The sequence below is a fragment of the Choloepus didactylus genome, chromosome 14 (assembly GCF_015220235.1).
Source record: "Choloepus didactylus isolate mChoDid1 chromosome 14, mChoDid1.pri, whole genome shotgun sequence".
Lineage (NCBI taxonomy): Eukaryota > Metazoa > Chordata > Mammalia > Pilosa > Megalonychidae > Choloepus > Choloepus didactylus.
Window position 1 is genome coordinate 43,445,496 of NC_051320.1, and position 26,131 is coordinate 43,471,626.

Genomic DNA, 26,131 nt, shown 5'->3' on the forward strand with positions numbered 1-26,131 from the left:
CAGTGGAAGACAGCTCTGCATGCCCCACTTCACATCAGAGAGAAGAGACTCTGTGCTATTTAAGTGTTGAGTATTTATCCACCCCAGGGGTAGGGGGCCCTGCCACTGAGAGTGCCCACCCTGATAAGCATCTGGGACTACTTGTTTCCGGTTTCCAGGTTTAAGATATGGTTGGGCCTTTTCATTACATCTAATATCTCTCCTGGTATGTGGAATGGAAATAAGACTGAAATATCTGCACACAATAGAAAAGGACATAGGGGAAAGGTGAAAGCTGGGAGATGGCTGCTGAATATGTCTGTGACTTCTCCAGCAATTACCATATGATCCAGTAATCCCACTTGTCAGTCTATACCCAAAATAATTGAAAGCAAGGACTCATATAGATATTTGCACACTAATGTTCATAGTGGTATCATTCACAGTTGCCAAAAGATGGAACCTACTCAAGTGCCCATCAATAAATGAATGGATACACAAAAAATGTGATACATACACACAATGGAATGTTACTCAGCTATAAAAAGAATGAAGTACTGATACATGTGGCAACATGGATGAACCTTGAAGACATCATGTTGAGTGAAATAAGCCAGACACAAAAGGGCAAATACTGTATGATGTCACTGATATGAAATAATTAGAATAAAAACATCCATAGAGTCAGAAACTAGAATACAGTTTACCAGGGGCTAGGGTAAAGGTAGGGAATGGGGAGTTAATACTTAATTGGTAGAAAATTTCTGTTTGGGGTGATGGAAAAGTTTTGTAAATGGATGGTGGCACAACATTGTGAACATAATTAACACCACTGAATTATATATTTGAATGTGGTTAAAGGGGGAATATTTTAGGTTGTATATATGTTATCAGAATAAAAATTCTAAAAAACAGACATAGGACTATACAACACAAACAGTGTTGTGAACTATGGACTATACTTAATAGTACAATTATAATAATATTCTTTCATCAATTATAACAAAGTTACCACACAAATGCAAAGGGTTAATAATAGAGAAAATTATGTGTGGTGAGGGTATGCAGAAACTCTGTATATTCTGCATGATTTTTCTATAAACATAACTCTTCTACTAAAATACATATATATATAATGCATATATATATAAATGAAATAATAACAATATCATACTGTTATGTTCAACTTCTGGTTTATTCTAATCCTCAGATATATAATTCTTATTCTGTATGATTTTTGAGTTACTATGAATCTCTTTGGTTAAAATTTTGGAGTTGAGATTTTCTGTTCTGTTCTTTGGTGTCCAAGGCAATATTTAGTATAAAGTTTTAATCAGATATTAGCTATGGTTGACTTTGCACTTCTGATGTAAACATAATTTGCTATTGTTTGAAAATTACAGATTTACTGCTTTATAATAAAAATATCATTCTATTGAAATGGTGCCATATTAAGGAAATTAGCTATAGAGACTGCAGTAGATGGAAAGATGAGTCTTTTGCTCAGTGTACATATTTGTCAAATAAAATGTATGACTTCTTTTCTGAATGTAATAGCATAAATCGAAATTGTCATTCAGGTAACATGGGCACATGATTAAACTAAAAATACATTTGTGGTAGCAAGGTTATGTAGCATCCTCTTTCAGTAGTGTGTAAAGGAAGTTTATTTTTGATGAAGAAAAATGATATAAATATGAGATACATAGAACCACTCTTTCAAACTTCTAAGACATTTTGAAAGATTTAGTTAATGATTGCTGTAGCCAAAGAGAATGAAAACATAATGAAAGGAATAAAATATTTCTTCTCTGACCAATTAAATTTCATTTAATAGGAACATCAATAGAACTTATTCTCATTCTATCAAATATCTACCAGACAAAAGAATTGAAGTGAAACAAATAAAGGGTTCAATGATGAGCACGTGTTAGAATCAAAACATATGAAGAAAATGATCTACATGTGTCCCTTTGCTCCAGTCTAGCCTCATTACCAAAGATTTTGGGCACAGAAAGTAATATCCCAAAGAGGAACTCCAAATTATTGCATTTTATAGGATTTGGCTATTATAGCATGTATTGGTAAAGGAGTAAACTCTAGATATTTTCCATCAATAAAAAAGCAACCAGATGAGTGGGCACATAAGGAATCCATTGTGCTTGTTGTCATAATATTCCACTTAACTACAAATCATCAGTGGATGGTACCCAAGTATGATTTACTCCAAAGTCTGATGGAGCCAATCAAGCCAGATAAACTACTTCACCAGTTGGATGATAAAGAAGCAATTAAGTCTTTGGAAAATTACTGTGAAATTTTGCTGGCAGTGATATTTTCTTGAAATGTCTGTAAATCACATTTTAGAAAATTACTTCCAACTCTAAATAATGGATAAATAAATATTTAAAATTATTTTGCAACAAGTACATCTTAAGTTTTTAAAAATATGTTGTAAAGTAAGTCCCCAATAATCTGTTTTCCAACTTCTGTTTTTATTATTGGATTTGGTTCAAGGCAGGAATACCTATGGTCGAAAATCCAAAAGTAGGAATTAGAAGCCTTAACTTATAGTCGTCATTCTCTTTCATGCTTTAGAAACTTGATTAACTCTATGAGGTGTGAATAAAACTTCATGCAGTCTAATGTTTGAGAGAACTGCCTAAATCATGAATTTAAATAGTTCTTTATAGGAACACAAACTTTGCCTGTTTGAACTCAACAATATGCAATGAAGAAATAAACATATAGATAGTTGATTATATTGGAAATGTCAAAAAGTAGTCTAAAATATTTCAATGCATATTGATATTTGTTGTTTCTTAAAATATACATAGAACTTAAACTTCGGAAAAATAAGAAACAATGTCATCTGAGAGTGAACATGTAAAAATTCCATAGACTATATTGCTCGAAACTTCTTAATATCTTCAAAGACTGCTTTCTGGAGCTTTCTCAAACTGAGGCATGACTGTGACATAAAACAGTGGTAGAGATTAAGAAGAATGGTTCCATCCTGCTAAACACTAGAGTTTAAAAATGAAGCAAATTGCCAATGTTTGTGTTGCCTTCCAGGATCATTTCTTAGAAAAAGTTTTGAAATAATAAGAGTTAGTACTTCTCAATGCCTAATTCCATCCTGTCTCACAGCTTCTGATTTCATGGTTATTTACAACATTTTGAGCACCAACATACTCTACACACTTGCCATCATAAGGAAATATAAAACATAAAAATATTTCTACATAGATGATCATTTAGGAACAAGAATAAGAAATCCAGGTTCATAAATGCAAAGGATAAGAAACAGAAGTGAAATATTTTCTTGCCTAAAACTGTTTGGCTTGGCACTTTAATTAGTGTCCTGACCTGGGGTAGTTCTTCTTACCTATATGGGCTTCAGCATCCTCATATTAGGATTCCACTTGGGGGCTCATCTCGTGAGCCATACAAAGAATGTTGTAAATGTTATTAAACTGTTTCTAACTGATAATAGCTTTATGTAGAACCCTTACTCCTACCTGCAAACAGTAATCCCTTCAAAGAATTGGAGTGATGGTTGCATTTGGAAGGATATTTAGGAAGATACATTAGCACAACGCCACAGGGGTCAAGAAGCTAAATAGTACCTATGTGGTACATGTATCTCAATTCAGACCATAAAGGCAATTCTATAAGTTTTATTCACTATGACAGTTCTATTTTTAAAACATTACTCATTGGATATTCCTTTCTATACTCTCTAGTACTTCTGTCTATCTCTTATTATGACCTCTTTGGCATTTCATGATTTTTCTCGAGGCATACTTGGTGTGCTTTGTGGCTTATGTAATCCTAAATGCCTGTATTAGGTCCTTTGGACACTCTTAGATAAATGCCCAGTGACTACCTCAAAATAGGAGGCCCCCTATTAGTCTTTTCCCTTTGGAAGGAAAGAACATTGTATTTAACTGGCAGGGATGGGGGGCGGGCAGAAATCATTAGAGACATTTATGACAGATGATCGTGCTGAGTCAGGAGTTTCCAGCTACTTCATATTTTGTTTAGGGCTTTCCAAAGCTGAAAGTTTTTTTCTAGATACTCTATTTCTGCATCTGTTCTCATGAAGGTAGGCACTCAAAGTATCTAAGAGAATGGCAACCTTTTCCCCTAATAAGTCTTCTCCAAAATAATTCTAGTGAGGACACAAGATGCATGAATATTTTCATTCTCTTCAGAGAATTCAAATAAGGAATGTGAAGTTTTAAAATGTCAGGTATTCTCTCAGGTCAACTAACAACTCATCTTGCCAAATAGGTATAAAGGTTAGTATTTTAGCATAGAAATAAAACTTTATTCTATTTATTTTTCTCTTCTCTAAATAGATGGCAATGTGGCAGAAAACAAATACAGCATATCTAAAGTCTAAGTCTATTTGAGACTTTAGTTATAAAATTTGAAATTCAATCCCCTCTGGTATTTGTACACCACCACCCTTTATTATGTTTTCCAAAAGACTGAAACAAAGGCAAACACACAATCATAAACTATTTTAAAAGCAACAAATGATCAAAGGTTGTATGAATTTGACTTAGTATTTTAAAAGTGAATATTTATGGAGAAATGACAAGTAATGTTAGTTGGTCTATAATGCCTCCATAAGCTCTTTTTACATCCTCTGTTTTGCTTGTTTTTCTGTTTATAGAACAGGCAAAATCTACTGCTAACTTCTATGGATGTAGGAGGTAAGTGACTGCAAGGCCTATCAACATCAGTATTTTGAACGTCTCTGTTGAAAAATCTCTGATAAAGCCTCTGTCCTGAGATTAAAAAAAAAAAAGAAAAGAAAAGAAAAGAAAAAGAAAAAAGACCATGTCTGAATATAAAGAACCATGAACTATACAGATACCCAGAGCCTGCACATAAATAAAAGAACATTAAGAGAACCATATATCTATTCAAATTACTACAACATGGAGTTAGTAAGAAGTACCTTTAAACAAATGGATAAATTATGTCCTGAAACAGTGAGTTCCCAAAAAGACCCTGGAAGTGAAAGTACAGAGATTTTATTTCCAACTCGCTGGAGTTTTTACTTGGAGATACTGAACTATGAGATCTCTAAGGTCTCTAGCAACTCTAAGAGCCAGTGACTATAGGAGTACATTAAGATTAATGACTCAGGATACTAGAAATACAATTTTAACTGTTTAATTTTTCACCACCCTTCTTAATCACATGAAAGCTGGCTTTCATTCCCATAGGTGTACTGAAACTACTCTTGGCTGATACCAACGATCTTGTTTAAAATTCAGTAGTTATTTTTCCACTTCATCCTCCTTGACATTTCTGCTGCATTTGTTACTACTGATCATCCATTCTTGAAAGCTACTTCCTTAGACATCCCCATTAATATACTCTCCTGTTCTCTTTCAATCTTCAATGGCTCCCTCTGAGTTTCTTCAATCAGTTCATCAACCCATGCTTCTCTCAGGTGTGTTTGTACCACCAAAGTGCTCTTCTTATAATACCTCTTTTTCTCTTTCATCCACACAGTTTCAACTATGCTGATGTGTTTTGGAATTCCAAAACTTTAAGCCTTACCCCAACTCATTACATGAGTTCTAATCATGTATTTCCAGCTCCGTATTAGAAAATTCTGCCAGGTTATTCTGTCATAACTGCAAATTTTACCTAACCCAATTAATCATTAATAAAATCCCTGTTTTCAACTTCTAACAGTGGCACTACCATTTTCCTAAAAGCCCCCGGAATGTTTTTGCCTCAGATTTCTTCAAGCTCTTCTGCCATAATTTCTTGTTTTGAGGATCTTGAGTATTTCCCTTACTCTCCATTTCTCTCCCTCTCAATCTTAACCATGTTGTGGTTGCCTTATAAAGCCTTTAGGTTTACTTTTCTTCCCACAGCTGAGAGAATTTGTTCCCTACCTACAGGCCCAGTTGTCTCTGCTTTTTCTAGAACCAATCCTGGTCTGATACAGGAGATACAGAAGGCCCTCTGGACTCCACTCAGTGATTCTGTACACTGCATCATCTTAGGATCCAACAGATCATGGTTTATGACATAGATCCAGATTGGGGAAGATAGATAATGCTGATTGAGGAGATTCAATTTGACAGTTAAGATGGAATTTAAAATGTGTGGCACTTTCCAGTGACAGACCAGGTAGAGGATCAGGGGACTAGGAGCAGGCAGTAGAAAAAGAACATGGTCAGAAGTTCACTTAAATGTGTGGCTTAAAGACTCCAAATAAGGTACCAGCAGGGAAACAGAACACCAACAGTAAGTGCCCCATCTTCAAGACCTTGATCCAGAGCAGGTTCCAGGGTCTTGGAGGAAGAATGACAAATATAAGCCAAAGTCACAGACCTGGGAAGGGGTAGCAATGGATGTATGGTTACCAGAAAATCGAAAAATAAATACAAATCAATGAGAAAAACAAGTCAGGAGAAAAAGGAGATAAAAAAAAAAAAAAAAAAAAAAAAATCCCAATTAAAGAACAAGGCACAAAAGGGTGGAACTAAGATTGGGGAAGCAGTAACCCAATTTTTAGAACTAAGAGAAGACAGACAGTAGCTGTGACTTGATGCTGAGCCAGTGACTATTGGTTTGGAAAGGATGATAGCTAATGATTTTTAAATATTTAGTCTATGTCACATACTTTCTGTGCATTATCTCACTTATTCCAACCACAGCCCTATGAGTTAGATACTTTTACTGGTTCCATTAACTAATGAGGAAAATGAGACTCAAAGTATTTCAGGTACTTTGCTTAAAGTCAAAGAGCTAGGAGGGTAGATGTTGAATAGGGAGCAAGGTCCTTCTGACTCCAAAGTCCAATATCTTAACCACTGTGCTATGCAAGTTAAAGAATTTTCTCCCTCAGGCAGGAATTTTCTTGGGACCTAGTGGATGGATGGGAGTATGGCATCACATGATCTCACCTACTGGGGAGAGGCAAGGAGTGGATTTCAGAATTAACCTGGTCTTGTCGCTCATCCCTCATAAACCTGGAATTCTAAGTGTGTGTCAGAGAATAAGCAAACCATTTATTAATACTTGTCTAGGCAGCAGTACACAGAGCAGAATCGTGTGAGCATGATATTAAAGTGGGCCGATTCAAGGATTTCCTATTTAATTCCTATTGAGGCAGGAACTCAAAGTAGAATAATGTCAGACCTGGGCTGGGTATTTGAAAGTGAGATGTGGAGGGGCCATTAGTTGAGGGAGAAACTATATTTGCAATTATTTTAAATTTTCACTAAGCAGTATTTAAGCAACTGCTATGTGCAGGGCACTGGGTTGCATAGGATAAGATACTACTGTGTTATCTAGTAAGAAAAACAGACATGACCATATAAATTGCAACATGATGTGGTAAGTACATGGAATGAATTGCAAAGTTAAATATGAAGGTAGAGAGGAGAGTTACCTAATCCAGACAGGGTGGGTAAGATAAGGAAAGTATTCCTAGGGCTGCCATAACAAATTACCATAAACTGGGTGGCTTAAACAACAGAAATATCTTGTCCCACAGAAGAAGTTGGCCAAGTCATGCTTCCTCTGAAGTGTATGAGATCCTAGCAGTGGCTGGCAATCCATGGCAGTGTTTCGCTTGTGGTGTTACTCAACCTCTGCCTCCATCACATGGCTGTCTTCTCTCTCTGTTCTAGCCTTATAAGGACACCAGTCATATTCGATTAGGCCTACCTTAATCCAATTTGGCCTCATCTTAACTAATAACATCTTCAAAAATCTTATTTCAAATAGGCTTATATTCACATGCCCAGGGAATAGGACTTAAACATATCTTTTGGGGGTGGAGGGACATGATTCAATCTATAACAGTAATCCAGCTAAAACTGCTGTGCAGCCAACCATCAACAACTTAGTGGCATTAAATAATTACTGCATCCAAGTATTTGCAAATATTAAAAAAAAAAAAGAAAAAAACAAAACTACCATTCTTTCCTCTGGCAAAGATTGCTTACATTCCTCCAATGTATAATGTGGAATGACCTGCTCCCAAGGCCCTCTAAAAGTCTTGTCCCATTAACAACATTCTCCAGGATCCCATCATTAAGTCCAGGATCTTATTCCACAGATTCATCTTAGTCTGAAAACTAGTGACCTAAGAGGCATGTTATCTGCTCACACACCCAATATACAATGATGAGATGGGCCCAGAATATTTGCAATAAACACTCCTGTATAAGACTGGCTACATAATTTGTGGGGACTGGTATAAAATGGAAATGCAGGACCCCTTATTCAAATAGTATTAAAACTCTCAAGATGATGACAGCAGAGAATTTAAACTAAGCTCATGGCCCTTCTAAGTGAGGGGCATTGTTAGAAACTGCACAGTTCACAGACCCATGAAGCCAGGCTTCCTCCCATGCAGCAAGTGGGAAATTGGGAGACAGAGAAAGATCACTCATCTATGCAATTCTGACATCCATCTCAGTCCAAGTGGTTAGTTCCTTACGTCAGGCTCAGACCTACTCGCTGAGTATTGTTTTCAATGACTCTTGGCTCCTCCCTCTGAGCTTTTATTTTTATCCTTTGACTCATTCTTTCTTTTCTATAAGTGTAGCCCTTGAGTAGTGTGCACAGTCTGACTAGTTTCTCAATTGAGTGGTTTTCTCAGTCTAACTGCTATCTGGAGAAATTCAGGATCCCAAAGGCCTCCTTTCATTTTGTACTGTCCCTGTCCCTTTTAATTCAATATAGTATAATTGCTCTAAAGTTTTGTGGATTTTTATGTATCAGTTTATAATACATTACAATATACAAAAGTCACGCCTATAAATCTTTTTGAAATATGTCTTTCTCAAACTTGGGTCCCCATGATGCTGCTGTGGGACAATGCCCTTAATATTCTCAGAAGCATTATTATTTAGCAGAGAGGATTGGTAAGGCCTATCCGTAAAACCCTTGGAAGGTCTTTTATGCCTTATCTAACTGAAAGGGTCTATGAGGTACCAACTTCAATCTTTCTGAAAGGATATCACAGTCACACCCTCAGTCTCATTTTTAACCTGCCCAGAGACCATATTTTTCTGACAGCTTCTTGGATTTGACCTTTGCCCTGAGGCCCTGTTTGTTTGTTTGTTTGTTTGTTTGAGGTCCTGTTTTAAAAAAAAAAAAAATGAGAATCTTTTTCTGGGAGAGAGGGAGGATAAGAAATAGTTTGATTATCAAATTTGGCAAGTCTTGGATCCTTATACATCTTCCAATTTCTACTTGAAATAGTATTTCCTTCCTTAGTTCATCTTTCTTTATCTATTACTTATGACATACAGCTAAAAGAAACTAGTTGACACTTTGAACATTCTGCCTGGAAATCCCCTTAATCAGCTCCATCAGTTAATTAGGATCTATTTTCCACATTAGAGCAGGTGACAGTTTGCTAAATTTTCCACCACTACATAACACAGCTGTCCGTTCTTCTGCTTTCCAATGACATTTTTCTCACTTGCATTTAAGCTTCACTGATGTTCTCCTTGGGGGCCTCTCAGGCTTTTCTTAACCATCTCTTCATGCCCTTCCAGCTTTCTCTGATTGCCTGATTTATTCCAAAGTTAATGCCATATGCTTTAAGTTACTGTTACAGTGATACCCCATTTCCACATCTGCCAAGTTTCAGCCAGAAAAATGGAATCACTGTGAGTGATCCAGAAGGAGAGATCTGGGATAGGAATTAGTCCTTACCCAACTCTGGTTGTTAGTAGAATAGTCTATGCAAGACTTTTCCTCCTGCATTTAGTGTTGGGTCTGAAGTGGCTACAGGTCAACTAGGCCACAAGTCAGGAAAGAAAGATGGGCATAAAATGGGGGAGAGCAATGGCAAACTGGAACCCACAAGGGCAAAACAGCGTTCATGAGAACAAACTGGACCCCATGAGAAGAAACTGGAGCCATTTTAAACCTTGATGATACAACAGATGTGCAGAAGCTGGCACCCTTTGCCACAGAGATGCACATGCACCTGGCTCAAGACTTAAAGAAGCTGGAGGAAGAGAACAGTGAGAACCGGAGGCACAAGGTAAGTCAGCAGATCTATGACAAGTGTGTGAGCTGCCACAGTGCCTGGCACTCTACACTGACCTTCAGGGTCTAAAAATGGCTGTTCCTTCTTTTCTACCTTCCAAATCTTACTCAAATTTCCCTTGTGCTTAACCCTAACTTGGAACAATATAGGGAAGGGAATTCTAGGAGAAACAGTTCCAGCTAAAAACACCGATAGACTAGAGAGCAATCACCAAAGACTTCTGGGAAGACATGCAATTTGAGTTGGTTCTTCAAAAACTGCAAATGAAAACTCCAAATGAAAGTGGGAATGGACATTCCAGGCTAAGAAGTTACTATGAGCAGAGACATGCATTCAAGGAATAGCATGATGTACTCAGGGTAAAAGGGCACTGGAATGTGAGCTCAATAGGAGCAGGGAGTGAATCTATTTAGTCCTATAGCCTAGAACATAGCTTCTTCACACTTAGTAGATGTTCCATAATTATTTGTTGAGTAAATAACTATGTTGCTTGAACAGAATGTATGAGACAGAGAACAGCAGAATTTGAAGTGGCAAATTTGACATGGACTGAACCACATAGGGTCTTTTGTATCACTCTAATAAAAAAAAAAAAGTTGGGCAAAGGAGTAGCCTGGTCAGTTCTGCACTTTAGGGGCCCCCTGGCAGCAGGATAAATCATGGAGCAGTCTAAGGGTGGGCTGGAGCCATGAGAAGGTTTTTGCACCAGCCCAGACAGATCAAGCCTTAAATGGGGGCAACTGTGGGATATTTTGATATTGGCTGAGAAGAGGATGAGAAAGCTGTGACGAGACCAAAGTTTTAACAGAAGTTTCCAAAGTGCCTTTAATAAGGAATTTATTCCTAGCAACTATCCAAACATTTCTAGTCACAATTTAATGAGGAAAACAAAACAATACAAAACATCATTTGGGTCAATTTTTTTTTGAGAAAATTTGGTACAAAGGAACAACACTTTTTCATCCCACTCCTTGTGGCAATTTTTTTTCTTCACAATTCTTTCATTTGTTAAACAAAATAGACTCCTTTGTCAGTGAAGCATAGTATATTATATAGGTAGATCCTTTTACTTACCCTTGAAATTCATAACTCTTACTAGGCAATCAAGTTGAATTATATTTCCATATGGTTAAAGAGAAAAATGATTTGTCATTGAGAAAGAGAAAGACATTTTCCAGTCATCCATTAACATCAGAACATATATCATTTGTTTTACTTGGCAATTGGCCTTTGCTTTTTAAACTCCAAAGCAATGCTTATTTAATAATACAGAACACAGTTCAGTGGCGGGAAAATTATTCTGTCCCACCAGAGCCTCTGCACAATTTAAAATCTTCTCATTTCTCTATCAAAAACAAAACAAAACAAGAAACAGAAATCCTTTTGGTCACAGGAGGAAATGGTTTCTGGGTCCTCCCTGGCAAAATACAGGAATTAAACCCTCCCATCATGTATTCACAAGAGCCCTGTTAAGCTCACTTATCCAAGTATGTCAAAGTTTAGCTTCTGCAGCAGTTTTCTCCCAGAGCATTTTCAAAAAAAGATGCTCTGTATATACTCACATTGTTTTGAGCAAGAAAAGCAGTTGTGATAAGCACTGGGAGGGGGGATTCTTGCTGATTTTCCTCTTGTTCTTTCCTCATCCTCCTTTCCAGAATCAGGGTTTACATGTCCAGACTTCCTGTTTACCCAAACTATATCAACACCAGCAGGTTTGTGCAAGTGCTGACCCTAACTACTGACTATGTCAAGTCCATGGGACTTAATATGACACCAGATCGCAGACATTTAATGAATCAACATATTTTATCAATATATTGCTCTGTCTTGTAAATAAATCATATTTATCTTATTCTGACTTCAAAATTCTGCTCAAAGCTTCCTTCCTCCATGAAGCCTCATTCCATTTTGTTCATCACTCATTTCCAACTATCCAACAAGATCAGCCTCTTCACCGTTCTCATTCTTCCCCATATAGCCTTTTCAGCACAGAGAATATCTGGAATCTCCTTTAAAATATGTATGATTTTGCATGTACGTGTGTATGTTCCTGCTAACTCTTTGAAAACACACACAGCCATTGCTCGGTGATATTAACAAATGTTTACGGATAATTTTTAAAACACTGAAGTGTACACAGACACATACACTCACCTGTTGCTGGAACCCATCCAAGAATAATGATGAATATTAGGGAGTGGACAGAAAGTGTCAGTGGATTTTGCAGCCCTGGATAAAGTAGAACAGCCAGAAGTGAGGAGGAGCTCTGGATTAAAGCTGCTAGGAAAATCCAGGCTGTTTTTTTGTAATTGCCTTGCATCCTCACATCTTCAAGCTTTGGGCAGTGATTCATTCCCCAGCTGCTGTCTGGATTTGGATGTGGTCTCTGGGTGAGAGGATGCTTGGTGTAGGCTTATTTTCTCTAGTGTAAGAAAGCCCAGAGACAGAATATAAACTCATATCTGCATACCCCCAGAAAAGCAATTTGTGTGTGTGACCTGGGGGCATTCTGGGAGAAAGTTAGAGGACTTGGAGTCCTCAACAAAACCACTGTATAATGAGCAAAGAAAAAAATTCCTATCATGTTCCCATTAGATTTTATTCCACTTCCATGTAACAGGCAAGAGACAAAATTAGAAACTAAGGAAGTTTTTTCCCAGCAAACCAACACTTTCAGCATTTAGAACCTCCAGCAACCAAATCTGTCTCTCCATCTGTTCCCTTTACCTCTGTTTGGGAACTGGCCCCAAACCCAAAGACACACACACACACCACTCTCCAAGTCTCCCTTTCCAGAAATGGATTTTCATGTCTGGATCACAATCCAATTGTCATGGTCTGACATACGGGTGATTTTCTTTTTGGAGAAAGAATTGCTGATAATGTCCTTTGTTATTTTCCCAGACATATCTGCATTTAATCAGGTCCAATACTTAACAGGTAAAGGTGAAATTTTAACATCAAGAACAAATAATAGGATAATCATTTTAAGCAGACATTTTCTTCAACTCTATTAATGTTCATAAAATTTTACTGAATATCTATTTTCAGGAATGCAGTGTGGGGCAACTGAGGGAGATAGTAACAAATAATGTGCTTCCTGTCCTCAAAGAGCTCATACTGTATAATGGAATATACAAGATAGAATGAAGAAAATGCTATTAGAGGTGGGCATCACACTGGGGCAAGGAGAGAAAGGGGATGTGAATTCTAATGGAATTCTTCACTGAAAAAACAGTGAAGCCACCATGGAGGAGGAGACATTTGAGGTGACCACCAGCTTGGCTTAATCACTGACTGACTCAGGGAAAGGGAAAAGGCACTAGAGATGGAGCCTGAGCTCAAATATATGGCAACCAATGCTTTGCTCCTCCATCTAATGCAATTATCCTCAAAGGTAAATATCAGGACTTCTAATTCTTTTTAACTTCCTTAATTACCTGGAGAGACTGAGTATCTTTAGATAAGTCCTGTCAAGCAATTGTCTGAAACCTGCCAAGACAGCATTCCATTTTATCTCCATACCCGGAAACTCACTCGTTATGGCCTCTTGTCTCACACTAGATATGAAGTTTCCTTTTACGAATGCCCACTCCCACCCCTATACTTGAAGCAATAATTACAGGGGAAATCAAGTTTTTAATGCTAGAAAATGTGCCCTCTCAGACTTCCTATCCTGACTGACAAACGTTGCTCTAAAAGGCCAAATCTTGCTCAAGTATAAAGAAGCCCTCGTAAATGCTCACACAATATCCCAGTGTTCAAGAATGAATCTGAAAGGTGAATTCTTTAAAACACTGCAACCAAGAAATGTGAGCTTTCCCTCAACCAATTCAGTATAGGATCCTGTTTACCATATAAACTTACTGGCTGAGATCGCATCCAGCTTGGGGAACTGGATTCAATCTAAATAAGAAAACAGTTGGACAACAGTCACAGATATAAGTTCAAGTGCACAGTATTTGAAGATAATGTATTGCCTATGATGGATTTCTTTCTTGAAAAGGAACTTGAGCCTCATATTTTCCCATGAAATCTAGATGGAACAGTGTGCGAAAAGTAAAAAAAACATATTTTTAAAGTGTAGAAATTTCTATATAATTGTCTTTTTTTCAAGAGAAAAAAAACTCAAGTATACTTTCAGAATGCTTCCCATTTTTCTTTGCTTCTTGACACTTTTGGCATATTTTGCTTTTGCTTGAGTACACTGATGATCATATCTATTTTTTAAATTAATATAAAGTCACACAAACCTGTTCTATATTAAAACAGGGACTTGATCTAGGAAGGATGTTGGAAATCATTTCCATATTCCACTTACCTGTCCCTTAGCATTGCTGGACAATTAATGCACTCTTCAAATAGAAATCCGAACTGTACTGAAAACAGAGAAGGAGCTTGGAACATTTGTTTTAATAATTTTAAAAACTACTCTTCTAGTTTGACTTGGAGCATAAAACAGGCATGGAATATTGATCATGTGGACACATAAAATAAACCTCACAAGGAATGGAACACTTTCCTAAAAATAATTTAAACTTCTTTATGTTTTAGACACTGCCACAAAGAGCAAAGTGATGGCCAGAGGTAATGATTATTGCAATATTTGTTTTAAAATAGTTTTATACAAAGCTGGCATTTAAATACTTAACTACTGCTTCCATGCTGTTTATTCTCATAATGTATTTGTAACTTCCTTGTAACTTGAAACAAACTTTTCTATTCCATGAGTGAAATCAGAATTTGTTCCTCTCCTACTTTGTATACCAGCAACAGGCTTTGCATCCCTTAATGAAAAGTTCTATTTCATTTTGTTGTTCTTTATCTACTAAAAGAACTTCTTTGAACCAAATTCACACAATATCTCTACCTAAAAAATATTTTTTCTATTTTAACAACTGAACTGTAATAAATGTTCTGGGCCTCCAAAATCTAGGTGAGTGGCCATTTCTTAAATAAGGATATGCAAACAATTTCCCAGATTTCAGGAATTTCTACTGAATTGTGTACTCCTAGCTGCCACCACTACAACAAAAATAAAAACAAACAAATAAAAATTGTAGAGTTGTTAAGAGAGTGGTGGGACAAGTAAAAATACAACAAAAAATTGCAGTGCAAACAAATTTAGTCCATTCTCTACTCTGGGCCTATTGATGGCCCTAATAGAGGCCAAGATTCAGCAGTAATGAAAGACGGGGACACATGACTGGTTAATTAGGCAGAACCTTCTATGGGGTGAAGTATAGGATCCAATTTGGGTCCAGACAAATGGAGTATTAGAGGGGTGAGAAGCAGTTTACCACAGGAGACCATCAGAAACCAAGGCTCTCCTTCTTAAAATAGGAAAGTTTTGCCTCTTCTTGGTTTATATCCTCTCTCCACCACCCCTGCAATCAGCACCAATCAGCTGCTTTCAAATTATCAACCACCACCATGGTTTATCAATAATACCAGATCTCCAAAAAGAAAGTTAACTCTACCAGTGGTTCTTAAACTTTATTGTGTATTAGAGAGTTTCTAGCAAAACTGATGCTTAGGCTGCCCCCATATCAATTAAATCAGAAATCTGAGGTGGAACAGCAGTACTTTTTAAAACTCCCCAGGTGATTTCAATGTAGAGCCAAGTATGAGAACTAGTGGATTTTTCTATGACTGGTATAGCCTAGAAGCATCATAGGAAGAGAGAAAACAGTTGTGGACTGGTTGATGGGAGTCATGAACTCTAGTTCTAGTTTGAATCAACTGTTTGTCGTAACCTATGGAAAATCATTTCAGCCTCTCTGTCATGCTTTCCTTTCTTTTTGCACCTAAAATCATAATTACTCTTGCAAATATATCTTTTGAATAACAGGGTACACACTGTTTATGGTAAAAAAAAAATCTAGTTTTGTCCATAATCTGATATATTGTAAAGTTTTTGTATTCATTAGTTCATTCAGCATTTATGAATTGAACAGGCAACAATATTGGCCCTTGTGAAACTTTAATTTCAGTTGTAGATGAAGAGATTTTGCAGAACTGGTAAAGTAACCCTGGACTCTAAATCAGAGTTCTAAATCTGTTTCTCACAGGGTGGCCTCAGAGCAGCAACAGCAACATCACCTGAGAACTTGTTAAAACTGTCAATCATCAGGCCCCACCCCAGACTTTTTGAATTAGAAGCTCTGGGGTTGGAGCCCAGCAGTCTGTTTGAACAAGCCTTCCAGGTGTTTCTGATGCAAGCTAAAGCTTGAAAAGAAAGGCTCTGAAATCCACCTACAATCAGATGATCTTGACTTTTACCTTTAAAGCATGAATGGTACTTTGGAAAATGTAGTATATGCTCTTAGCAGGATGCAGAAAATTCTGATTCGAAGCACTCCAAGCAGTCAGGCAATACTAAACATATTCACTTATTATCCGATGTGAATTCAGTCTCAGCGGTGACTTGAAAGTCATCTCTGAGTGTTTTCTTCAATCACAGTGTAGTATAATACAGCAAAGAACGGTGCCCCTTTGCTTCAGATTTTCATTTCACTCAACAATGCCAGATGGGCTGCCTTGTTCTCAGAACTATACTAGCTAAATACCAGTTGCAAAATATAATAAATAACGTGACATATATTTGGGGAAGCTAATAACTAGCTAATAATGTACTAACAAATATCATTCCCACATATTCATTTATTCATTCACCTTCTATGTGCCAAATATAGGTGCCAGGGATGAAAGCATGTGCATGGCGTAGAAATGTTAGACTCCAAGCTAGGCAGCAAAGTAAGAAGTGCTCCCAGAATCATGTACAACTTGCAAAACAAGCATAGAAAGATTAATGATTCCTGATGGAGGCCTTTCAGAAGATAGACAAGGGAAGGAAAAGCATTCCAGGGAAAGGAAATAGCATTAGCAAAGGCACTGGGGTATGAAACACCTGGGCCTCTTGAGGAAACTGAGTTGTTTAGTACCTGTTGTAATTTGCTAATGCTGCCAAGATGCAAAACACTAGAAATGGATTGGCTTTTATAAAGGGGGTTTATTTGGTTACACAGTTACAGTCCCAAGGCCACAAAGTGTCCAAGGTAACACGTCAACAATCAGGTACCTTCACTGGAGGATGGCCAATGGTGTCTGGAAAACCTCTGTTAGCTGGGAAGGCACATGGCTGGCGTATGCTCCAAGTTCTGGTTTCAAAACGGCTTTCTCCCAGGATGTTCCTCTCTAGGCTTCAGCTTCTCTTCAAAATGTCACTCTCAGTTGCTCTTGGGGCATTTGTCCTCTCTCAGCTTCTCTGGAGCAAAGGTCTGCTTTCAAAGGCCATCTCCAAAATGTCTCTATAAGCTGAAACTCATGTCTCAGCTCCTGTGCATTCTTCCAAGTGTCCCTCTTGTCTGTAGCAAGCTCACTCCTTCTGTCTGAGCTTATATAATGCTCTAGTAAACTAATCAAGGCCCACACTGAATGGGTGGGGCCACACCTCCATGGAAATTATCCAGAGTTATCACCCACAGTTGGGTGGGGCGCATCTCCATGGAAAGAACCTAATCCAAACCTTCCAACTTAATCCATACTAATATGTCTGCCCCTACAAGATTGCATCAAAGAACATGGCTTTTTCTAAGGGACATAATATATACAAACCGGTACAGTACCCAATAGCATAGGCAGCATATGGGTCCAGAATGGAAATTGTAATGCTTGGGTGGGACCAAGTTATAAAAAACTTTTGAAAAATATAAAGATATTTTGTAATTCATTCAAAAGGTATTTAGAAGCCATCTTGAGATTTTAAGCAGTGAAGTTAACAATATATGATTATGCGTCACTAGATTATAAGCTACAAAAAGACATTAATTATGTATGTCGATCATCCTCTTATGCCAAGTACTTAACAGAAAGTGTTACTGAAATTTATAAAAATAAATGAGTCTATAGCATAAAGGAGCAGGAAGAAGGAAATAACAGAGTACATGACAAATGAGGAATGCCTGGCCCAACTGGTGGCGGCGGGGTGAAAAGAAGGAAACTTCAAAGAAATATTCGTATTCTAGGTTAATTATGCTGATTCAGGTTTTCAGGTGTCTTCTGTTTCATTCTTGGGTTTTTTTCTCCCTCTGCCTCTGCAGTGTAATAGAAAAAACAAAAACCAAAACCAAAAAAACTAAACTTAGTTTCAAAGGGGAAGAATCTGGATCTGTCTCTCCTAGTTGCTGCCTATGAGGCAATGAGCATATAAATTTTTGTTGGGCCTTAGGTTCCGCATTTCTGAAATGAGTAAAGAAAAATACTAAACTCAAGAGGTAGTTATGAAGATTATATGAATAAGAAGGTATATCATAGACATTCAATAGTGTGCCTGACCCGAATCTATTTTATTGAGGACATTTTGATTTAACCTGTAGTGTATATAGACTTTTAAAAATAAACATACAGCAGACATATACTTTTATGTGTGTCCATAGAAGTAAACTTAATAATTTTTAAAAATAATATTATCCATGTAAGCAAAACACTCCTATAACTTCCAAACAGTGGGATATGTAAAGTTAAAGCTGTATCACTTATGAGAAGATAACTTGATTTTCTCTGAGCCCTGAGATGAAATCAGCGTGCTGATTAGAAGTAAAGGCTTTAGTCTCTGATGAAATCAAGCTTCTTTATTAGTAAAATTTGTATCATGATATTAATGTCACAGCGTTACTGTGAAGACTAAAAATATAGACTTCATTCTGGAATATATCAATATCTCAATAAATGTTACCTTCTTTAATAGACTTGAAATATATATTAAAATTATTTTTTATAAAACATATCAATCAATTTTGGACTATTTGATAAGATTTAGAATATTTTTCTAATTTATCATGACCTAGAATGACTCCATATCTTATTGTATACAGGATGATGGTAGCAGTACACAGATGTTTCCATTTAATGTGAATGTGTCTTCTGGGGCTTGGTCATTATTGATAGAGTTCTAAAGGCCAGTATGTCAGCTTTAACATCCCCCAAAGAGCTTGTATAAAAACATTCAAAAAATAGTTGGTGCACAGTTAGAAGGAATCCAGTCCATAAGACCACCCTCCCTTTTGATATCAACTGTAATTTCTAAGGTCCCCAAGGCTACTGGTAATAATTCACTAGAAAGACTCATAGAACTAACTGAAAGCTGTTACATTCATGGTTATGGTTTATTACAGTGAAAGGACATAGATTAAAATCAGTAAATGGAAAAGTTCTAAACAAGGAGTTTCCACTTATCTTCTCCTCATGGAGTCATGGACAGCATTACTTTCCTGTAATCGGTGTGTGACAATAGGCACAACAAAGAAGCTCACTCAAGTCTTGGTGGCCAGAGTCTTTATTGGGGCTTGATCCTGTAAACCTGGTTGGCTGCTCATGTGGCTGGAGTTAGTCTCCAGCACGTCCAGAAGGCAAGCTGATAATGATGAGCCAAAGCTCCCAGGCAAACAAAGACATTACTATCTGGCATGACATTCAAAAGCTTTAGAGATTATCTCTCAGAAGCCAAAGACAAAGGCAAGATCTCTCTTTGGGCAAGGTTAATTTCTTAACTACCAGTTGGTTTCCCTCAAGTTTTGTTGTTTATAAATTTAGTTTGTGTGTGCACTGTTATGCTTTTTTTAGAAATGTTTACATTTCTTACAAAAAAAGTATTATATTCTCAAAATATAAATTGTTTCTATAAAAAAAATTAGAATTTAGGTTACTGATGAAAGTCCAATCCTAAGTATGCCTGTTATCCTTTTGTGTTCAAATAAAATAATCAAATCATTCATTTAAACCTTAACAATAATTGTCCTATAACAAGAACAGCTCCAAAGAAGTAAATCCATAACTAATTTTAGTATTTGCCTCTTATCATGTAAGACAAAGTACTGCTGCTTTTATATTTCTGTTCTCAGAGCATAAGCATACTGCACATAATAAGGAATATTCTGCTAAGGGTATCTCCTAAAACAAATTAAATCTTAATTCTGTGTGTCTGGGCCCAAACATGGATTTGTTGTTGTTGTTTGTAATGTAAGTTCCACAGATCTTTCTGATGAACAGTGAGAGTAAAATGTCACTGCTCGACATTACAGAACTCTTATGAACATGACTAACATTTTTTATTTCCGATTTTAAATAACTTTATTCCCATGCTTGTTAAGTTTTCCCACTTTCAGTTCTTTTCTTCATCCTTGACTGCCACATAGCCTGTTACAGAGTCTCTGAATATGGTTGGTATGTTGTACACTGGACAAGGGTATCTATCTGGCTGACAGGTCATGTGGGAGCTGAAAATCCAAGCCCCTCATTATGTTCATCAACTTTGCATTCTAGCATGAGGCTGGTCCCCTCAGAGGAATGGGCATCATTTTCTACTTCACAGTCTGGGCTAGCAGCAGGTCTGTGTGTATAAATGGCAATTCATGTTCTCTTTTTTTTTTTCCTAATGACTTTTTAAAATATCTCAAGTCTAACCAGCTTGTACATGTAGACACAAAGAGAAATAATCAGTTAGGTCAATTAGGATTGTCACTTAGGTTTTATGGTTTTTTTCTACCAATTCAATTCTTTAATTTATAAGTAAATCTCCAAATTGTGATTAGAAAAAGCAGTCGCAACACAGTAGAAAGAGCTTTGGACTAGAAATCAAAACATCTGTTTCTTAGCCCTGTAATCTCATCCAAATCACTTGCCCCTCTAAGCCTCATTTCCCTCAGCTGTTAAATGGGAACAAATAATGTGTTTCCTGGCCACTCACAGAATTATTATCCGGAAGAAGTGTTTCTGAATACCTTTTCTAAAACACAGCTATCTTCTTGACAGCACTTTGCTCAAAAACCTTTCAGGGTTTGTAAACAGTGCTTGGCTGTGTACAATAATGGACTGAGAATGGTAACAGTTTTCTCTCCTCAACTCTGGAAATTCTGATTTAGTAGGACTGAGATGAGACCAAGAAATACATATTTTTAAAAAGCATACTCATCGATGCTAAGATTAATCAGATTTGAACACTATTCAACTAGAGAACATATAGGTAAGAGTGGATTGTGGGCAAATCAAAGATGGGGCATTATGCAAACTGAAAATCTTTTATAAAATTCATCCTCACTTCCAGATCCCACCCTCCAAACTTCTGCTTTCAGTCACCATTCGGGATCAACAAATCCCAGTTGACACCCAGGGTGTCTAATTTGAAAAAGCTTCTGCAGGATTTGAATTACTCCTTCCTTGGGCATCCTGGTTAGGCACCATTGCCATAGTGTATAATTGTAAAATAAAGCCTTATTACAAAGCACATCACTCAGGGTCATCTTTGATCTGGTAGTGATCTGCCTCCCTAGGTTTATCTTCAACTACTATTCTTCACAAATCCCACAGTCCAGCTAAACTCTATTTTCCTTTTCCTGAGCATGTATTAAACATTCCCACCTCTGTGTCTTTGGGCATTCCTTCCCATGGATTGCCTTTCTTCATATACAGGGGAAGATTCAGGTTTTGTGGGTTTGAGACTCACAAATCAGCGATGGTGCTGGGATGGTGTCCACTTTAAGAAAAAGAATAAAAGAAAACAAAATAGGTACTACAGTGACTACATATTTAGAAGAGGGCCACACAGAGGAGAGGCTCTAAAGCTTAAGCTTCATTAATGTCAAAGTAACTACATCTCTGACTGGTATTGAAATTGTATTGATCATTCTAGTCCCAGCTGAAAAGCTACTTCTCTGTGGTATTTTATTTGATCCACACTAATGGGTCCCACAATACAGTTCTTGTGGAACCCATATATCCATTGTTGTGGAGTGCTACAGTTGTACAGGATAGTACCATGAAGGGTTAATCCATAATATCTTTTTTCTACAATTCCTTGGACCTTGTGGCCCTTCCACTCAGTCCAGGAAGTTGGGATAATACATGTTTATGTGTACAGGAAGGTATGCTGCAATACTGCAGATAACTCAGAAACAAGTCTTAGCTTTTTTTTCCTTAGCCACTTTTATATCAGGACAGCTAAAAATAACCGAACTGTACAAAGAAGTGACTACAAACCAAATTAATATCTCCCACACTAAATGCATCCCCAACTCAATCTCCCTTAACAGATTCTGTCTCGCACTGTTGATGAGACAGGCAACTATCACCAATGATAGAGACAAGGTGATAGAAAGTAAAAGCACAACTCTGGGGACCTAGTGATAGACAGAAGCTAGTGAGGGGGGATGATATTCTAATATGTTCAGATATGTTAATGATGGTGAGTTCAAAGGTATGGGAATGGAAAGAGGTGATGATTATTTGTTAATGGGATTGTAAGTATCAAGAGTTGCATTGAAGGCAAATAGGATTGAAAGGGGTTGCTTAAAGGCATGTTTCCCACAGTTCAGCACCCCAAATATAGACAGATTCTCACATGATACACTTCTAAGATATGACACTAGCACAGAGAGTTGACAACATAAGGGTATACTGGAAAAATCTACCTGTTGCATACTAGGGACTCCAATTAATAGGAACACCATACCAGTACTACACAAATACTAGGGACAAATAATAACGGGCTGACAAGAGCTACAAGATGTTCTGGGTCATGAGAATTGTTTAAAATGGAGAGTGATGAAGATTGTACAACTAAGTGAGGATAATGTGAGATATGGATGGATTATTGTGGACATATGGACATATTCATATAGCATATGTTATATATGCTATATGAATTTAGGAGCCCCCTCCTTTATAAGTCAAGCCCTCGATCTTGAGACTTGCTCCAGTGAAACTTACGGTTGTAAAGGGGAGGCTAAGCCCACCTATAAGTATGCCTAGGAGTCACCTCCAGAGAACCTCTTTTTTGCTCAAATGTGGACTTTCTCTCTCTAAGCCTAACTATGCCAATAAATACATCACCCTCCCTGCAATGTGGGACAGGAACCCCCAAGTGAGTGAGTCTCCCTGGCACGTTGGACATGGATTCCAGGAATGAGCCTGACCCTGGCATCAAGGGATTGAGAATGCCTTTTTGACCAAAAGGGGGAAAAGAAAGGCAACAAAATAAGGTTTCAGTGGCTAAGAGAATTCAAATAGAGTCGACAGGCTGTCCTGGAGGTTACTCCTAAGCAAGCTTCAACTAGATAGGCCAAATGACCACAATATGATAAGTCCAAGTCAATGGTAGTTCTGAAAACCTTAAAGAATACTGGATCCCTATCTGAGACTCTATAAAGGTTTCGCTCACTAAGTTTATTCTTCAGAAACGTAAATTCTTCAAAGTACTCCTATGCCAACTAAGTCCCAAAACCCAGAGGCAACAGCCTCTTCAAGAACATCAACTAGGTGTGTCCCCCTTTCTCATAAAGTTGACACCCTTTTTAACATGAACAAGTTAGGGTAGTCCCTGCCTAGACATCCCTGAAGATTGGAAAAGTGATTAAACTAGAGGAAGAGGAAGCAATAGACAAGAAGGAATTTAACAAAGGATTATGAATACTGATTCTTTATATAATTTTCTATTTCTTAGTTGCTAGGTTAGTAGAAGAGCTAGAAGGAAAGAAATGAAATGGTGGAACTGTAACCCATAGCATCTTTTGAAATTTGTTCTATAGCTACTTGTTAACTTGTAATTTGAAAGTTATCACCTTTTTGTATATATGTTATGTTTCACAATAAGAAAATAACTGAAACTATGGTACAATAACTCATAACTTTGGAAATTTCCTATATAACTACTTGTTAAATTGAACTTGGAAAATTATCTTTTCTATGTATACCAGTTAGTTCTGCATTTTAAAAATTATAAAAAATAAAAAGCACAACTCGAAATATTAGCCCTGCCTCTCTCAACTCATCCTTTGACAATTTTTACCCAGCCCTCCACCATCTGAGCTGTTGTTTCTGTGTGCCCCAAATCACAGCCTCACTGCTCTAGCCCCTAGCAGTCCCTCCAGCCAGACATTTCTCTCACTTCTGAGGCATCTTGGGGTTTGGGTCAGTGGAAGAAGCCAGTCTATAGTAGTTTACCATCTTGTCATTAACACTTTTTTTTTTTTTTTTTTTTTTAAATATTCCCACCCCATTCCGAATTCTCCAGGCTCTTTTTGTTCTTCTTCCTCAGGGAGGATTGGGTTGCAAGGACCCAAGGAGCGATTGACTGAAAATACTCTCTTTCCTGGATTTTAATGGCATTAAATGTTGATCACAAACTCAATTATCTGCATTAACCAGGCATGGAATTAAACAAGTGAAGGAATACCAACATAGATTTTCAACTGGCAAGCACACACCCTAGCTAAAGGTGACAACCCCAAACAATAGTTGTCACATGAAAATTCCGTATTTGCCTGTTTTCCAGTTTTTCAAGAGAACCTAGAAATCTGCATTTTAATTGACAAACTCCTAAATTTTAAGCATAAATTCAAAAATACACTAATCAAAACTAATCCATCTGTTTATAACCTTTTCCATAAAGACACATCAAGAGAATTATGTTGGAAAGGGTTAGCCACTGCTAGTGGCAATTATGGAGGGAAGAATTTACTGAAAGTGGGAAACAAATGTGGGTTGGTGACCCAACAGCTGAGTACCCCACTCCACTCTGTAGTGGACTGTACTTGGGTCCCAACTTTTTGTGTCCCCAACCTTGGCAATATGTCCTGCGACCTAAGCTTGGCATGACACATGTATTAGTTTCCTATACCTACTATAACAAATTACCACAAATTTGGTGGCTTAAAACAACAGAGATGTATTCTTTTACAGTTCTGGAAGCCAGAAGTCTCAAATCAGTTTCACTGGGTTAAAGTCAAGATTGGAAGGGCTGCTTCATTCTTGAGGGTCCAGGGGAGAATATGCTTCCTTGACTTTTCTAGTTTCCTTGGCTCATGACCCCTTCCTGGAATCAATCCAACCTCTTGCTTCCCTCATCACATCTCCTGATTCCTCCTCTGACCTTCTTGCCTCTCTCTTGTAAGGATCCTTGTAATTACATTTAGAGCTTAACAGGATAATCGCCCCATCTCCAGATCCTTAAGTCAATCACATCTGCAATTCCCCATTTGCCTTATAATATAACCATTACAGATTCCAAGGATTAGAACATAGATATCTTTTGGGGCTCATAATTCAGCCTACCAGAAAGCATCAAATTACTACATAAAATAATATGTGAGTTTGGACACTGATGGATACTACCTGTCTTCTCTTTGTACCAGTAGCAAAGGAGACTCTGGAATCCTTCTGTAACCCTAATGAAAAGGAGTAGCCACCTAATAAAAACTGAGAAAGGATTTTCTTTCAGTCCAGTTGAGAGAAAGGTTGGAGAAGAATTTGCTTAATTTAAAATGTGACACTTATTTGCTTTTGTGGAGTAAGATTCATATCTACCACAACTAACCTGTCTCCCTAAGATGCAGTTTTGCTCTCCTCTGTACTCTTTTAGAACCAACTCCATGTTCTACATACTCTACAGTGGAGCCTCAATGTTTATTAAAATTTTGTGCTTATTTGTAAGTCTGTGTTCTGGACTAAAAGCATTATTTATTATTGCAGTAATAACTCCTCCCCAGGGCCAAGTACATTAAATAAATATTGAATCAAGTGAATAAGTACATAAATAAGGTGCAAGAGTACTCAAAAATTCTTCAAACAATTTTTTGTTTTTATTTTTTATTTTTATACCTCACTAAAGAAATAAGTGAGGATGAATATTGATGAATAGCAAACAATCACTGGAAAGGACTTTTGGTTTTTTTTTAATCTAATTTCACCTTTAAAAGGACCTTCCAAACAGATTATTAGAATTTTTACAGATCAGAAACCTGAAGTTCAGAGATTAGCTAATTTATCCAAGGTAATTTAGCCATTAAGCAGTAAAGTTGGATTTGGAGTAATCATTGTCTGATTTCTAAGACCATACTCTTTTGACACTGCACTCTTTCCTACTTATTTAAAATATGGCATTTATATGGAATTTGTTCATCAGATATTTTTCTCTAGATTCTTATTGCATTTGTCAAAGCATTGCTCTGTTTGTTGAACACAGTGTATTCTCCTCTTCTGTCATTTTTTCTCTTTTCCCCCAATTCTTACTTCCCCTTCAGGGATAAAGCACAGTTACTTCCA